The sequence below is a fragment of the Sciurus carolinensis genome, chromosome 5 (assembly GCF_902686445.1).
Source record: "Sciurus carolinensis chromosome 5, mSciCar1.2, whole genome shotgun sequence".
Taxonomy (NCBI): Eukaryota; Metazoa; Chordata; class Mammalia; order Rodentia; family Sciuridae; genus Sciurus; species Sciurus carolinensis.
In genome coordinates this window covers 156,775,018-156,792,303 of record NC_062217.1, presented here as the reverse complement: position 1 = coordinate 156,792,303, position 17,286 = coordinate 156,775,018, and the positions used below count along the sequence as shown (strand labels likewise).

General features: G+C 39.4%; 1 pseudogene; it reads left to right on the top strand.

Moving 5' to 3' along the window:
- The first annotated feature begins 15,043 nt into the window (after window positions 1–15,043).
- Window positions 15,044–16,255, top strand: LOC124984367 (60S ribosomal protein L3-like; annotated as a pseudogene).
- Window positions 16,256–17,286: the final 1,031 nt, after the last annotated feature.

Below are 17,286 nucleotides of genomic sequence, written 5' to 3'. Positions count from 1 at the left end.
CTGACCTTGCTGCTCAGTTCATTATAATTGTTCTACTTTGTCTTCATAGTTTAACACTAACTTCTGGTCTCTTATGTTTAGGACCTTATCATTTTCATTGCTGTTAGTGAGACTAGTTCTATAACAGCATCTCCTACCATGAGTTCTGGCCTCCAGAACATAGTTGCTTCTGACTTCACAATTTTCCAAATTCCCCCTTCTATTTGAGAGCATGCATAAATTATTTGCTGGAATAGTATTTTGTTCCTCTAATTTTTAACTAGTACTTTCTATGGAATTTTGTATTGATATTTTTCTATGACTCGTTTTTATAAGATTCTCCTCTCTCTCTTCATGGTTCTAAGTGTTCCTTCTTCTGTTGTATTTGTGAAGTAGTCACAATATGTTGTCTTCCTAACTCCAATTCCCTTGGGAATTTAGAAGCCTATTTCTGGCCAAATGTTTGGTAAGGGGACCGGGTTGGGTAGAGAGCACAGAATAGAAAGTCAGTATCTGGCTGCAACAGGTACTTACTTTGAATACAGTCATGTTTGCAGATGCTTAAATGAGGTAAAATATTTTGAAAAGGACGTACTCCCAACATTAATAATTACAGTATCTCACTGGACATCAGAAAGCTATTCCTCTCTTGCCTCATCCTGTCATTTAAAATAGATTAGCTCTGACTTCAGAGTCCTCCATTGGAATTCCTGGTGGTTTTGAAGTTTTGATAGTCATTCTTTTAATATTGCTTTTGTTTTGTTTTGTTCTCTTAATATTGCTGTTCTTTTGATATTACAAAAAGGTCCTTGGGCAAAACTGAGTCTCTCTGAGGTCTGTTGCTTTGCTGAGGAATATGCAATGTAAACCTTCCCATCTATCTCTAAAGTACTCTCATTTCTTCCTATAAAAACTTCACTATAGGATCTATAGCTCACTAATGCTTTAAAAGTGTCCAGTTTTATATCTAGATTGACATTAACACAGTGGTTCCAGGGCAGATTTCATGCCACCAAAAAATATAAGGCAGTGAGAGGCAGACAATGAGATAAGAATGGAGAAAATGAAAAAAAAATGCTTATTTATATAAATCTTAATACAGTCTTATTTACCATTAACCCCTTATTTACAGTGGGATGGAAAAAAAGCACAGCAATGATAGCAATAAAACTAATGACTATGTCCTTGATAAAGTTAAAATATGTCTATGTTAGATGCACATCTATCTCCAAGTCAGTGTTGCATCTATGGGCTAGCTCAGGTTCCAACTCTTTACTCTGGTTTCAGAACCAACTTACTTTGAATACAGTCATGTTTGCAGATGCTTAAATGAGGTAAAATATTTTGAAAAGGATGTATTCCTTGAGGCCTTTTTTGTTTTTCTTGGAACATGGAATTGAACCAAGAGAACTTTACCACTGAGCTACATCCCCCTTTTATATTTATTTTGAGACAGGGTCTTGCTAAGTTTTTAGGGTCTTGCTAAGTTGCTGAGGCTGGCCTTGAACTTGTGACCTTCCTGACTCATCCTCCCAAAATGCTGGGATTATAGGCATGGCCCACTCAGTCCAGGTAGGATTTAAAAAAAAAAAAAATCAAATGCAGGAAAAGAAGGACATTGATTAAGCAGGAAGCAAAACTGTGTTTTCTTTATCGGGGTTAGGTCTTTTTCAGGTCTCAGTGACTGTGAGTGCTAATGCTGAGCTCATCTTACCAGACTAGTCTGAACACAGGTTGACTGAACCAACCATTGGATGCCAATTTCTTTGAACAAGCCATGTGAAAAGTTTCTGTCTTCTGGAATGAGGGACAAAATTCCTATTTCCTAGATAGAGAATCATTTAATCCACCAAGCGAATCTAAAGTTATATTCTAAGTACTGGTGTGAATGACAAGGTAGGAGGAAGGTCAAAGTGAGGCATAAATGCAGGGGAAGGCGTTTGGGGATAGGACTGAGAGATGCGGCACAGGTGGTGTGTTTCAGGAGCTACCAACAGAAGCTGTGACACCAGAATATTCTGTTCTGACCATGAATATGTGGGTCTTTTACTACTTGTATGGACCTGGTAAATGTAAAAGGGTGCAGTCACTGGATACTTTCTCTGGGTCTTCTTGTACCAGGTAAGCAAGGGAAACATCCATTATATATATATATATATATATATATAGCTTAGCAGAGCTTAGCAGGCACAGGTCCACTGTACTCCTTGTAAACATCCTGTTGTAGGGCCCATGAAGTCAGTGTTGGCTAGAAGGCATTTCCTGGTACAACTGCTGGACCTGTGGGAGAATCTATGCTTTCTTCCTACTACAGCAGCCATGCTTTAGAACTTGACTCTTTCCAGATTCTTCCTCCTATGACAGTCTCCTTATGATTTACTGAAACCTCCTTTTCCCTGGGCTGAAGATCAGAAGAACAGTGTTGTCATCATTTTCCCAAGCATCAGAGAAGGCAATTTGAAAGCATGGGAACCATCTGTGCCCATCCACCCTATTTTACACGTGGCAATGATGAATTTATCCAACTGAAAGACACACATTCTGTAATGGAGAGGAAGACAGAGGGGAGACAGGGAGAAGACTCTTCAAGGACCATCTTCTCCAGGAATCTTCCATATCACAAACAAGAGGCAACATTTCCCTCCTCTTGCACATCATGAAAAATCCTTTGAAGAATCGCTTGCAGCATTTGTGGTCCATCTGAGGGGATCTCAGTGTTGTTATTCTGTTTTTTATTTGGTCTCAGATGAGTAGGAATAGAGACATGGAATCAGAAAGATATAGATTTCACCTTGAGATTCACAATGACTACTCATAAACTTAAGCAATTTATTTGACCTGTCTAGGCCTTAGTTCTCAACTATAAAGAGGAGATAAAAACACTGAGGCAGCTGCAGTAGTGTGAGGTTATAATAGGATAATGTGTACGAAATGGTTAGAGTTGCTGTGTGTTTTTCATATGGCATAAGTATTCCTTTTATCTCTCCTGCTGTTTTCTCTTTTTCTTGGCTCACACAGTAGCATTGTACATAAGGGCCCCATGCAGGAGAATCTATTTTGTAGGAGGAAATGAAGTAAGTCACCTATGACTTTCCAATTTCTAATGATTTGGGTATTAGTCATGTCCAAATCTCCCGCTGGACTAAAGCAGTTGTATTTCTCTCTAAGCCTGGAGTTTGGTGTGCTACATATTCACAGAGCATTAGAACTAGGAAAGTCTGTTTAGATAGTTCATTTAGTGTAATTCCCTTATTTTAAAGAAGAAAAAACTGTGATCTCAAAAGGTGAGTTGATTGTTTAAGGTCTTTAGTCTAGGTAGTCAGAGAGAAAAAAATTTGAATCTAGTATAGTTTATTTCTATTCTTTTATCCTACCTAATGGCTGAAACCTAAGATGTCATGATTCTTCCCCTGGTTGTCTTCTTGCTGAAGTTTTAATAGAACAAATGAAGAAGGATATGATTTTTCTTTTCCATTTAATTTTGGTCCAAGATTATGCATCCATGTTTTAAGTAATCAGAGAACAACAACAACAACAACAACAACAACAATAAAAACCTTTGAAACTATGAATATTATTTCAGAGAACAAGAACTAAACAATTTTATTTGGCTCAAACATCTTTTTAAAAATAACCTTTGAAGGGCCTACCCAGGTTCCGATAAGGAAACACTGAACGACTACATAGCCCAGTGTCTAAGTACACACACCAGGATGCCATTGACATGATTCAGAAACAAGACTAATTAAAGTACATGGCAGTGCAAACTGGGCCACCTTTATTGCAAATATCCAGCATTCAAGCCAGAGGACAGAAAAAGGAAAGAGAATTCCACCATTGTAGTTTTTTCCAAAAGAATCATGCTAAGAGAAGACCTCTTTGATTTTTTGACCAGAAGGCATCTGCCATAAGGTACCAAAATGTACAGCTGTTCATTTGGGAGGTCAGTGTTAGGTGCAAACAATATCAGAAGAGATTACTAGGATGGGCATCATGATTTCTACATGTGTGACTTGGACGAAGATTAAGACCACTTTCATAATTAAGTCTTGAGTAACAACCATATCCATGACATGTAGAGAGGTGGCCAAAACCCTGGGAAAGGATGGACCAGAGTCTCGTGGATCTACCAGGAGAGACAAGGTAGTGCCACATTAGGGATACTGGTCACTAGAAAAATCAAGATCTCAATGGTGGGTGGATGGTACAAACAGTGAGAGCCTGAGGATTTGGGGTTTGAAGAAGCCCTAGGGTGGGGTGGAGAACTTTACTTAGAATGTAAGGTCCTGGCTTTCTCTGCCTTCTTGATAACCTTGTTTCAGGCCCATGGATCTTGGCATAGCAGATTAGTTTGAACCATTCTAGGATCATCTGCAACTGAACTTACAGAAAGGATATACAGAAAGTTGGGAACATACGCTACTGCTTCCATGCCACCTCCTAGACTCCCTTGTGATAGCCAAGGCTGCATGTGAAGCTCTTCATCAACTCAGACAGCACTACACAATGGTGATATCATAGTCCTGCTTGCACATTTTCCAGGCCTCATCTCTTCCTCTCAGTGAACACTTTCACTCTCTTCCTCTAAGTTTTCATGATGCTATTTTGTAACAAGGCCTCTAGAACAGTCTCCCCTCTCTAAAAATTACTAGCTTATTCCTGTGTTTCAGTGATTCTGGCAACCATCTGGTTTTCTAGGTACCAGATCCCTTTGGATGGTGCAGCTTCTGGATATTTGAGGATTTGGGTTTTTCTGGTAACACCACTGAGTCTCTTCACTCTTCTTATCCACGTTGAACTTGGATTTAAATATCACAGTTTGTGTTCTACTTTCCAAGGAAAAAAGATACTTTAAGAGTGTCTTAATTTTCCCAAGACATATGCTATGGTTGTTATCCCTACGTATCATGGCAAGCGTTATTTAACCGTGCACTGGTTGTCACCTGGGAAGAAACAAAGATGTGTTCTTTTCTCAGTGAATTAACAATTCAAATTAGAAAAAATAATATGGTCTATGAAGTTAAGAAAATATAATAGAAAAGTGGATAAGACACCCAAGAGATTTGTAATTGATTTGTCAGGATGTTTTAGCCATGTGGGAGGAGTGTGTGTTTCTGATTACGTGTTTATAAACCCATGGACCTACCAGAAGGTTCTTGAAAGTGCTTTGGAGAGTTTCTTTGATGACTTAAACTGGAAACAAACTAGTTTCCTGGTGGAAAAAGCTTCTTTTACTCAATTTAAACAGTAGCTGCTACTTGTTCTAATCACTTGGAACAACCACAGAGGTCTCTGCCTCCTGGGGTCACTCTCTGGCTGTTCCCAGAGGGGTCATACCCTGCCTATTTCTGAACTTTGGCTGTCACCTACACAGTTATTTTTTTCTGCAGAATGGGGTAAGTTTCCAGGGTGGACAAAGTGCTAATAAGTCCTTGGATACAGCCGTGAACAAGCAGATGAGGTCTCTGTCCTTGTGCAGTTTACAGATTGAGTCATAACACTGAAAGGAAATGGGGCTTAATTAGGGACAGAGGCGTGTATCAGAGGCTGCAGTAAAAGTCAAGGGAACTACAGCATGTAGACCCCACTGAGGCACAGAGGCGGTGCCACGTTTTAGATGGCTGATGATGGCCGGCGTGGACACATGAAGGAAAGACAGCCAGAGATAAGGCTGCAGGCTGCACAGACACAAGGGACCAGAGGAGGCTGAGCCTTGCCAGTGGTGTTGAAGATTTGGGATTTCGTCTGGAGAAGTAGGACATTTCAGGGAGTATGGGGTGAACTAGGAAGAGTCAAGGAGAGATGTTGTGGGGGTCTGGAAACCATGGCATTGAATGCATACTAAGAGAAACAGAGCTTGGTTCTGGTTAAAACAGACACACTTTTGACTAACATGAAGAAACATCAGTGTGAACACTGATGCTAATTTTGGAAGTTTCTTTTTCTTTTTCTTTTTTACAGCAGAACTGTAAGAGATCACTTTATCAATATGGCATTCATCAGGGTGAACCACCCTGGCAGGGCTTGGGGAAAGTCTGGCTCTGGAGACTCTGAGCCTCTGCCAGCTGCTCTCTAGTCTGTTGTTAATTCCACCAGACATTCACCCCCCTGAGGACCCCAAGTTCAATAATGGATCGATGTGGGGGTATGGACTTGGAGTACGGGGGCTGGTGACCCTCTGCTGGAGAAGTACACATGGGGAGAAAGTGAAGCTGCCTTTCTCACCCCCACCAAAGCTTATCCTCAGGCCTGGTGCTTAAGATTTTGTTATGCAGGTGAACATGGAGCACTATGGATGGATTCTTAAATGGACTGAATATCCTTTTGAAGTTACCTACTATAGAATTGGCCAAATCCATAGAGATCATGGAGATCAATGTCTCAAGGCTCAGAGAGAGGTAGGAATTAAGAAGGGAATTTACTGTTGATTCTGGGCAGCTGCTACCTCCTTAAACCCATCCTGAGAGATCCTGAGACCACCCTCCCACTCTAGCACTTTCTTTGAGTGTTTTGTTCTCCCGGCTCCCTGCCCTCCCCCCCCCACAACTGGTCCTCTCTTTGGTGTGTTTTTCACTCTCTGCTTCCTTTCTCCTTCTAGCAGTCTATAACACCTTGTTCACCATCCCACCTACCCCCAGCCTCTTCTTTCTCTCCCTCCCTTTCTACACTTGTGTTTCATTCTTTGTGGAAATGAAATGTGAGGAAACTGTTTTTTTTTTTTTTTTCCTTGATTTTTCTTTTGTGTTTCTGGGGTTTGAACCCAGGGCTTCTGCATTGCTAGGCAAGTGCTTTACCACAGATGGGAGGTGAAATCACGTACAAGAAAATGTGTGAAGAATTATACACGGAGCCAGTGTGTTGAGAAGAGCTTCCTAAGAGGCAGCCCCTTTACACAGTGGGGTGAGTTCTCAGGAGAAATAATAAAGGCCAATCACTGGAGTTATTTAAACTCACCGGACAAAGTCCTGAGGAAGTGCTGCCAGGAAGGCCCAGGCTTGAGCATATAGGAATGAAGAAAATTATTCTGACAGAATTGTTCTCAGCTCAGTTTTTCTTTAGGCTAAATTTGGTCCCTCCTGCTGAAATCAGCTGTATCAACAGTCAGCAATATTTGCTGCCTTCCTGTGGCCAAATTCATCAGGAACCAGATCAAGCAGGAGATGTGAGGGGTGTGTTTCTCAAGAACTCATGGGTGAAATATGGATATTTAGGGACCTCCAGTGTTTTAATTTAATTGGTTAATTTTAGTTATGCATAACATTAGGATTCATTTTGACATGGTTATAAAAACATGGAGTATAATTTGCTCTCATTCAGTCCCCAGTGCTTCCTCTTTCCTCCCCTCCGCCCTCCCCTTGTTCCTTTCCTTCTACTCTACTGATCTTTCTGCTATTATAGTTTTTTTTTTTTAAATTAGTGTCTTGTAGATATATGTAATGGTGAGATTCACTGTGAGATTTACATATATGTGTGTGTATGTATATAAATCTATATATATAAAACAGGTCGGATTGATTGCACTGTTCCCTTATCCCATCTCCCTCCCTCATCCTCTCTCCTCCTCCCCCTCATCCCTTCCTCTTTTCCACTTATCTTTGTTCTAATCCCCCCTCCTTTTTCATTTATTATTGTTTTTTTCTTTTTCCTTAATTTGGTCAGTTCTTATTCTGGACTTGCTCCTGATTCAGAAGGAAAAATCCTTCTAACACTTCATGAAAAAAATTACCTGGCTAGTTGTCAGTTCTTAAAGTATATTTGAAAACTTTTCCGCAGGGAGTAAACAGTGCGGCTCTACACACACATACACACACACACACACACACACACACACGTGCGCGCACACACACGCACATGCACACCTGCAGTGTAGAAATCTTTTGACAGAAAGTGTGTGGAATGTAAATATCCATACTTGGGGGCACACCCATGTCTTTACTACTAGCATTCTAGAGCTCTTGAGAAGCTGTTGCTGTTTTTGATGATGACATTATCAAACACATCCCTTGATTCTCCTCAAACTTTAATAGACACCTACATGGATTCCATAAATCAACAGTATTTTCTGCATGGATTTACTTTGTAAATCTTTTTTTTATAAATAATCTCTCAAGAGAACTTTCATTTGGTTACTACCAAGTACATTCTATAAATGAGGTCCTAGGGTTGATGGAGGTGGGGTGGGGGGATTATTTGCTCAGTGACAGAGCTAGCAGATGTCAGAGTCAGAGAAGAGTCTGTATCCCAAGTCCTATAGTCTTCTCATTCTGCCACTCTGATCTCAAGCTTTTTTTGTGTTCTCAGTCTAGGAATGTATAGATATGATGAGCTTTGGATGCTAAACCCTCCACCCCCATCCTCTATATATACCTGGCCAAATGACCACACTTGACGTTCTGATCAGTCTCACAGCTACTTTTCTACATGCCGTATTTTTTTCTCAGGTAAACAAACACAAATTCCTCTGGACTTTATACCTGTGGATAAAACAAATTAATCTTTCACCTGATCCATAATAATCAGATCTGTTCTGGCTCCTCTCTTTACAAAGCCCACTTCCCCTAACCTCCTGACATAGCAACCCATTCCATCAAGCCAGGACATTACAGTGTTTCCTGGGCCTAGAGAAGCAGCTTGTAAGGAAAACAACTTAGTCTTTATGAGGATTAGCAGCAAGATCAAGTCGTGTGCACCCTCACTTTGTTGTAACAGAGAGCCTTCTGTCTTTTGGAGTTGATATGTCCCTCAACCACTTCAAAGAACTGTCAATGCTCAAAATTTCAACTACGAGGATGAGAAGAAATAAAGTAAATTAATGAACCAAAAATAAATTCTGTGTGTTGTGTATATAGGTCAGAAGAAAAAGTTGTCTTGTATAGAACTTAAAATCGCCTTCACTGAGGACCCTACAAAGTGAACTACCATGTTCACTTCCCATGTTCCCTGATAGGCATGAATCTCTTTGTCACTGATCAAAGGTATTTTTTGTAGCATCCTTGTCCTGGAATTAATGAAAGATCTCTCTTTAACCATGTATTGGTTCTTGTCTTGCCAGACCATTCTCTCTGAGTGATAGGTCCCTGTTAACAATGCTCCACCTCAGAAAAAATAAATAAATAAAAATATGCATCTGACATTGTCTGTCTGTGACTTCCCTACTGCCACATTTCCCTGAGGAAAGGGCTGCCTTTCTAGAAATCAGTACCCTTTATGGACAGACCAACATATCTGGAAAGCTGGAAGCCAGAGGAGCATTGATCACCAGGTAACACCTTTGGTTTCTCTCAAAGTATTCAGGAGATAGAGTTGGCACAGCAAGGCTAAAACGCCTATAGTAGTGGTAGTGTTAGTAATTAAATAAAATAATTATCATAATAGTAACTATTTTTGTTGTTTAGTACTGCGATATTTACAGCAACACAGTTTTTTCACTTAACACTCACATGAAGTTCATCAGACAGGTACTCACTTCTCTGCTTTTTAGTGGAGAAAATTGAGACTCATGTTCTGTCCCATAATTCACAGCATGCTTCATGATTAAGATGAATGGAATATCAAAGTGAGCTGTCCATCCAGGGTCCAATGTCAATGGTATTTGTCCTACTTTCCTCACCTCCTCTAAACTCCAGGCTCTGGCTGCCTTGTGACTGACTCATTACTTCTCTACTCTCCTTTCCAGGCACAAATAAGAAAAGACAGAAATGCCACCTCATTCTATCTGTCCTCCTGTGATTTAAAACTTTATTCATGTTTAACATGTAAATCAATGTGTAATTCACCATATAAATAAAATTAAAGACAAAAATCACATATGATTGTAGAATTCTTTAAAGGATAGTTAGGTCTGACTCAATGCCACAATGACTGCCACATGAAATCTATTTCATTAGTCTTAACATAATATGAATTAGTAAATAAACCAACAAAATAATAGGATTCATGGAATAGTGAAGTAGAACATATGTTTATGTCAGAATCATCAAGGATCAAATCTTGGTTTTATCATGTGTCACCTGTGTCAGAGCATAATTTTATTTTTTCTTTCTCTTTTCACAGACTGCATTTTGATTCATTGTACACAAATGGGGTACAACTTTTTATTTCTATGGTTATATACAATGTAGATTCATACTATTTGTGTAATCATACATGTACATAGTAATAATGTCTGTCTCAGTTCACTATCTTTCCTTCCCCCACCCCTCCCACCCCAAATCCCTCTACGCACTCCAAAATTCCTCTGTTCTTCTCTTACTCCCCCGCCACCCCACCTGCCCCCAGTTATGTATCATCATCCACTTATCAGAGAATACATTCAGCCTTTAGATTTTTGAGATTGGCTTATTCTACTTAGCATGATATTCTCCAACTCCATCCATTCACCAGCAAATGCCTTAATTTTATTCTTCTTTATGGCTGAGTAGTATTCCATTGTGTATATATACCACAGTTTCTTTATCCATTCATCAATTGAAGGGCATCTAGGTTGGTTCCACAATCCAGCTATTGTGAATTAAGCAGCTATAAACATTTATGTGACTGCTTTACTACAGTATGCTGATTTTAAGTACTTTGGGTATAAAGGGAGGAGTGGGACAACTGGGTCAAAAGGTGGTTCCATTCCAAGTTTTCTGAGGAATCTCCATACTGCTTTGCAAAGTGGCTGTACCAAATTGCAATTCCACCAGCAAAGTATGAGAGTGCCTTTTTCCCCACATCCATGCCAACAGTGGTTATTGCTTTTGTTCTTGATAATAATCATTCTAAGTGGAATGAGATGAAATATTAGGGTGGTTTTAATTTGCATTTTTCTAATTACTAGAGGTGATGAACACTTTTTCATATATTTGTTGATCACTGTATATCTTCTGTGAAGTGTCTGCCCAGTTCCTTAGCCCATTTATTGATTGGGTTCTTTGTATTTTTGGTGTAAATTTTTTTTAAGTTTTTTATAGATTTTGGAGATTTGCGCTCTGTCTGAAGTGTGTATGGAAAATATTTTCTCCCACTCTGTAGGCTCTCTTTTCACATTATTGATTGTTTCCTTTTCTGAGAAAAAACTTTTTAGTTTAAATTCATGCCATTTGTTGATTCTTAATTTTATTTCTTACACTCTAGGGGTCTTGTTAAGGAAGTCTGGTCCTAAGCCAACATGATGAAGATTCAGGCCTACATTTTCTTCTATTTGGTGAAGGGTCTTAGGTCTAATTCCTAGATCCTTGATCCATTTTGAGTTGAGTTTTGTACAGGGTGAGAGATAGGGGTTTAATTTCACTTTACTGCATATGGATTTCCACTTTTGTCAGTACCATTTGTTGAAGAGGTTATCTTTTCTCCATTGTATGTTTTTGGCACCTTTGTTTAGTATGAGGTAACTGTATTTATGTGGGTTCCTCTCTGTGTCTTCTATTTTGTACCATTGGTCTACCTGTCTCTTTTGGTGCCAATCTCATGCCAGTTTTGTTACTATGGCTCTATAATAGAGTGTAAGGTCTGGTATTGTGCTACCTCCTGCTTTGCTCTTCCTGCTAAGGATTGCTTTGGCTATTCTTTTTCTCTTATTCTTCCAAATGAATTTCATGATTGCTTTCCCTATTTCTATGAGGAATGTCATTGGGATTTTAATTGGAATTGTTTTAAATCTGTATAGTGCCTTTGAAAGTATGGACATTTAAACATATGTATTCTTCCTATCCACGAACATGGAGATTTTTCCATCTTCTAAGGTTTTCTTTAATTTCTTTCTTTAGTGTTCTGTAGTTTTCATTGTAGAGGTCTTTTGCCTCTTTTGTTAGATTGATTCCCAAGTTTTTTTTTTTTGAGACTATTGTGAATTGAGTAGTTTTCCTAATTTCTCTTTCAGAGGATTCATCACTTATGAATAGAAATGCATTAGATTTATGCATGTTGATTTTATTTCCTGCTATTTTACCTAATTCATTTATGAGTAGTGATAGGTAGAGTTCTTCTTTTCCTGTTTGTATCTCTTTAATTTCTTTCATCTGTCTAATTGCTATGGCTAGTATTTCAAGTACTATGCTGAATAGAAGTGGTGAAAGAGGGCATCCATGCCTTGTTTCAGTTTTTAGGGGGAATGCATTCAGTTTTTCACCATTAAGAATGATGTTGGTTGTTGGCTTATCATAGATAGCCTTTTCAATGTTGAGGTGGGTTCCTAGTATCCCTATTTATCCTAGTGTTTTGAGCTTGAAGGGATGCTCTATTTTATCAAATGCTTTCTCTGCATCTATTGAAATAATCGTATGATTACAGCATAATTTTCATGAAGTTAAAAACATAACTGTCATGCAAACATATAGAAACACCATGTGTCAGTGATGATTTAACTCCATGCAAAAACAAACAGGATGGTACAACTAGTTACAGAATTTGTAGAACAGAGATTAACTTTGGAAAGGCATGATGAAATAGGTTTGCAGACAAAGCACAAAGCTGGCTAGTTTCCTTCAGAACGATAAATCCTTTACTTTTGGAATTATCTTTTCTATTGGCCCCAAATAATTTTCATTGCTATCAAACATCTATAAGTTTGTAATTCAGTGTCTGAGCCTTAATCAATAGTAAATATCGGCCTGGGGATAAAGCTCAGTTGGTAGAGTGCTTGCCTTGCAAGCACAAGGCCCTGGGTTCAATCCCCAGCACCGCAAAAACAAACAAACAAAAAAATAGTAAATATCAAATTGAAGAAAAATATAGTTAGTAGAGAATTAAATAATAGTGGAGTAGACTTGTTAGATAATACTTCAGCATTGAAAGGACAAAGTTATCCTTCTATCTTATTTTTATGTTGAATATATTATCAGTTGAATATATTATTAAATAAACTTATCTTTCTATACCTAATATTCAGCATCTGTAGCAGGGCTATATAATACTTTATAGAATTACTATAAGGATATTAAGTAAAGTAAATTATAAAATTGTATAAACCAACTATTTTTTGCTTCTTTGGGTTTTGAAGATAGCCAAGCTCAACATTTCAATAATTATCAAATTTCTAAGTAACGTCTTTTTTCTCTCTCTCCAAGATTATGACCAATAGTCTTTTGACACACCTGTTCAGAAATTGGAGAAACAAGAAGGGAGAGTGCTAATGGTGAGCTAATTATCAAATAGTAGGTTGCCTTTGTGTGGGAGGGTAGGGAACAGAAGAGAATTCAAACTTTGATGCATATTTATAAATATTTTGTCAGCCATTATCATTGTAATAATAATTTAAATATCTATACAATAATATCTTATCCAAAGAGAGACTTGAACCTCCTGATGGAACTCATTTTATCCGAGTTCAGTGATAGAGTACTTTCTCTATGATCCTCCCTGCTACATTGTCTCTCTTCTCCAACTCAAAGCATAGTCAATAGTCAAGGGTCACCAAGGGGACAAGGACTGACCATCGCAATTCTCAAAGGTCCTTTCTTCACTGTTACTTTTGAGTTTCTTTATGGTTCTAAATAACTAGTGGTTCTAAATAAGTACTCTATAGCATTTTCTGCAATATTGGTAGTATTGACTATCTGTGCTCTCCAAGGTGGTCACTAGTCATATGTGGCCACTGAGCAACTTAAATGTGGCTAGAACAAGTGAGGGAATAGACTTTTAATTTTATTTCACTTAATATACTTAATTTCAAATGCAATAGCTGCTTTTGACTAGTGGCCCCTGTATATTACACAGTGCCATTCTGTAGTCACAGGACTGGGATTTCCAACCTACTGAACATACGTTAAAGTGTGGTCCCAAACTAGTCAACCATACAAATACACTTAGGAGGAGAGAAGTCATATCTTATACTTTTCTCTAACCTTGTAATTCCTTTTATGTGAAGTGTTCTTAGGAGGACTTCTGCTTCTGAGAAGATGGAGTAGACATAATTTTCCCTATTCTCACTAAGTCCAACTTAAAACTCTTCTTTTGTGGTCATTTTATTCATCAGTCTTACAAGGCTGGTAGACAAATAACTATGATACTTTATGGTAAGTGAAACCTACTGCCCTATGCTCTTTACACGCCTGATACTAATAAATGGTCTTCAGAATTATTTAGAAGACTTTACTGTCAGCTCTGCCTGAAGAGGCCAGTGAATATCTAATGAGCTAGCACTTGAGTTTCCACTTGAAGAAAGAAAGTCTACCAAGTGAACCTACCAAGTGGACCCACTGGGTGAAGGAGAAGTGCATTCTTTGCAGAAGGAATAGCATATGTGTAAACCTAGCAGCATTCATTTCCAGAGAGTTTTTCAAGAAATGCTTCAACTGCCAAACTTGGGGTCAAGGTTAGTTCTCTTCCCACAGCATTTTTTATTTCCTGGTTGTTAAGTGACCCAGTTCTTCTTAATTGACCACTTTGGGTTTCCTGGATGAAATGATGCCTAATCAATTGCACCCTGAATGGGTACTTAGAGCATATCATTTTTATTATTCTTGATTTCCAATCACATTTCTTTGGGTACAACATCTATATATCTTGGCAAATTTAAGCAATTGAGACCATGATAAAAATATCAAATGTAATTAAAACAAAGATGCATGAATTAGGTTTGGACTTCCAATACTGTAATGACCATTTGAGTAATGTCCTTTATGATTCCACAGAAGCTGTGGTAGGCTACTTTATGTAACTTAATTTTTGTTGGGCCACTTACCTCCTCTTCCCTCCCCTCTCCCATCTTTGGTTTCAAACCAACAAGAGTGAGGGAAACCAATTCACTTGCTATAATCACAGCCTGAGCAAACTAAGCCATGACCAAAGTCATGAAGGTTTTACTAGTTTATACTTACATTCAAGCCATTTTCCTGGGTGGACCCAGATTGGGTTTTTGTATTTTACTATCCTGTAGTTAGCCTAACAGCTTAGTCTTTTTATCACTCCTCTGAGGCTGGCTGAAAACTACCGTTCGGGGCCAGTGTAGACATATCTCCTTCTGACTGCTCTGGTAACTTCCATACTCTTGAATGGAGAAGTTATCTCCCACTGATTCTCTGCAAAGAAACAGCAACAGTTTAGTCAGAAGTGGAAATCAGGGACCGGTGGAATTTGGGGCACGATGTCTCACAGGAAGTTCTCTGCTCCCAGACTTGGATCCTTGGGCTTCTTGTCTCAGAAGTGCAGCAGCAGGCATTGTGGGAAGCTAAAGAGTTTCCCTAAGGATGACCCTTCTAAGCCTGTCCATCTCACAGCTTTCTGGGCTACAAGGTTGGCATGACCCACATTCTGTGGGAAGTTGATCGGCCAGGATCCAAGGTGAACAAGAAGGAGGTTGTGGAGGCTGTGACCATAGTGGAGACACCCACCCATGGTGGTTGTAGGCATTGTGGGTTATGTGGAAACCCCCCAAGGCCTCCGAACCTTCAAGACCATCTTTGCCGAGATCATCAGTGATGAGTGCAAAAGGCGGTTCTATAAAAACTGGCATAAATCTAAGAAGAAGGCCTTCACCAAATATTGCAAGAAGTGGCAGGCTGACATAGGCAAGAAGCAGCTGGAGAAAGACTTCAATAGCATAAAGAAATACTGCTAGGTCATTTGCATTATTACCCATACCCAGATGCGGTTGCTTCCTCTGCTCTAGGAGAAAGCCCACCTGATGGAGATCCAGGTGAATGGAGGCACCATGGCTGAGAAACTGGACTAGGCCAAGGAGAGGCTGGAGAAGCAGGTCCCTGTGAACCAGATGTTTGGGCAGGACAAGATGATTGACGTCATTTGTGTGACCAAGGGCAAAGGCTACAAAGGGGTCACCAGTTGCTGGCATACCAAGAAGCTGCCCCATGGGACTCACAGAAGGCCATGCAAGGTTGCCTGTATTGGAGACTGGCATCCTGCCTGTGTGGCCTTCTCTGTGGCTTGGGCTGGACAGAAAGGCTACCATCACTGCACTGAGATCAACAAGAAGATCTACAAGATTGGTCAGGGCTACCTCATCAAGGATGGCAAACTCATAAAGAATAATGCTTCCGCTGATTATGACCTGTCTGACAAGAGCATCAACCCTCTGGGTGGTTTTGTCCACTATGGTGAAGTGACCAATGACTTTGTCATGTGGAAAGGTTGTGTGGTGGGGACCAAGAAGTGGGTACTCACCCTCGGCAAGTCCTTGCTGGTACAGACCAAATGACATGCTCTGGAGAAGATTGACCTTAAGTTGATTGACACTACCTCTAAGTTTGGCTATGGCTGTTTCTAGACTATGAAGGAGAAGAAAGCCTTCACGGGACCACTTGAGAAAGACCACATTGCCAAGGAAGAAGGCGCTTGATGTCTGGATCATGAGGATCTGGCTGCAGCGAATAAAAACTTTCTCAGTGAAAAAAAAAAAGAAGTGGAAGCCCGGTACCTTAGTTTGAAGCTCCTCCTTTAAGGAGTAAATAATCTAAATGTTAACCCTTCCAGGTAAATCAGTTTAATCAGATTGCTTTTTTTCTGTAGTTGTAGATCTCACCTTGAGCAAGCATCAGAATTATGGGGAGGTCTGAGCCCCATTCCAACAGTTGCTGATTCAGTAGATCTGGGTCGGGGCCTGTAGGTTTGCATTTCTAAGTTCTCTGTTGTGTTGATGCTGCTGACTCTTCTGTTTGCATGCAGGATGAATGAATGGTAGTTACAGCACTTGCTAGGTACATTTTAAGAGAGTGGCAATGTCGCTGCGAGGAAGTAGGAAAAGGAGGCTTACTCTGAATGAATTCCAAAAAGAAAACTTAGGGGGAAAAGAAAAGGCTGAGAAATGCAGATAGAAAGTCTTCAAGGTCAAACTTGTTCACTGGTCACTTAACCAAAAGCTCTATTTGTAGTGATTAGGACCCTGGAAGTCAGAGGAGAGGAAATATCAATGTTACATGTTTTCTCACTATTGTTGCTCTATTTGGAAAATCCCATTGATCAGAGAACCATGTGGCAGTTGTATGTTTGCAAGCATGAGTTCTAGAAATTTGCATACTTTATAAAATATTCTCTGAGTGCCTACTGTGTACAAGTCACTGGGCCAAGTGTTTTTATATGCATTATCACATTGAATTGAATTTATACAACTACTGCATGGGAAGAGACTTTCATCTTCTGTTTTCTAAATTAGAAACTGAGACTTGAAGTGGAGAGATAATTTGCTCAAGGTATAATAGTATTTAAATTCCATTTCTCATATACAGATCCCACTGCGCTATAAAAGTTGACTCCTTTCCATTTTACTTTTTGGGAGCTGAACATGTCAGCCTGTAAATATATCCCATTTCCAAAGTAAGGTTTAGTAGGCATGTGTGTATGCATGTGTGTGATGTTAGTGCCCATCTGTGC